The 1,142-nt window shown below is 47.5% G+C and overlaps 1 long non-coding RNA gene across 1 annotated transcript; it reads right to left on the bottom strand.

Annotated features, from left to right (window-relative positions):
• Positions 1-778: 778 nt before the first annotated feature.
• Positions 779-1,142, bottom strand: LOC121337718. The gene is made up of 2 exons (XR_005952937.1): positions 1,019-1,142; positions 779-908 (listed from the first exon to the last, which is right to left on the bottom strand). It is a non-coding gene; the product is annotated as an uncharacterized LOC121337718 (long non-coding RNA).

The following is a 1,142-nucleotide window of genomic DNA, read 5'->3' as shown; positions in this document are numbered from 1 at the left end:
TCATTTTTTCCCTCATTTTTCCCATTTTTTACTCGTTTTCCCCTCATTTTCCCGTTTTCCCCTCATTTTTTTCCCCTCACTTTCCTCTCATTTCCCTCCCATTTTCCCCAATTTTCCCCCAATTTTCCCCCAAAAAAACCCCACTCATTGACTCCAAAACCATTTTATTCCCGGAAATGCCCGAATTCCTCTTTTTTCCTCTCATTTTTTCCCTCAATTTTCCCATTTCTCTCATTTTTTCCCTCATTTCCCCTCATTTTCCCCTCACTTTTAACTCTTTTCCCCCTCATTTTTTCCCCTTTTCCCCTCATTTTTTCCCCTCACTTTCCCCTCATTTCCCTCCCATTTTTCCCAATTTTCCCCTCACTTTTAACTCTTTTCCCCCTCATTTTTTCCCCTTTTCCCCTCATTTTTTCCCCTCACTTTCCCCTCATTTCCCTCCCATTTTTCCCAATTTTCCCCTCACTTTTAACTCTTTTCCCCCTCATTTTTTCCCCTTTTCCCCTCATTTTTTCCCCTCACTTTCCCCTCATTTCCCTCCCATTTTTCCCAATTTTCCCCTCACTTTTAACTCTTTTCCCCCTCATTTTTTCCCCTTTTCCCCTCATTTTTTCCCCTCATTGTTTTCCCCTCCTCACTTTTAACTCTTTTCCCCCTCATTTTTTCCTTTTAACTCTTTTCCCCCTCATTTTTTCCCCTCACTTTTCCCTCATTTCCCTCTCATTTTTCCCAGTTTTTCCCTTATTTTTAACTGTTTCCCCTCTCATTTTTCCACTCATTGACTCCAAAACCATTTTATTCCCGGAATTGCCCGAATTCCTCCTTTTTCCCCTCATTTTTTCTTGGACACGCCCACGGTCCGCCCGCGCCGCCCGGTGGTCTTGGTGTGCTGCCCGCGCACCCTCAGCCTGGGGGGCAGAAAAAAGCCAAAAACGTCAGGTTTAGCCCCAAAATCCCGGCGGTTTTGGGCAATCCCGGCCGGGGGAGGGTCGGATTTGCCCGAAATCGCGGGATTTACCCCCAAAAGTGGCGCAGGCCGCGGTGGGCGCGGATCTTCTTCAGGCGCTCCAGGTCCTCACGCAGCTTGTTGTCCAGGCCGTTGGCCAGCACCTGGGATTGGGGGGAAATGGGGGGAAATTGGG

The sequence above is a fragment of the Onychostruthus taczanowskii genome, unplaced genomic scaffold, assembly GCF_017590055.1.
Source record: "Onychostruthus taczanowskii isolate IOZ18803 unplaced genomic scaffold, ASM1759005v1 scaffold2821, whole genome shotgun sequence".
NCBI lineage: Eukaryota > Metazoa > Chordata > Aves > Passeriformes > Passeridae > Onychostruthus > Onychostruthus taczanowskii.
This window is presented reverse-complemented; position numbering and strand designations above follow the sequence as displayed.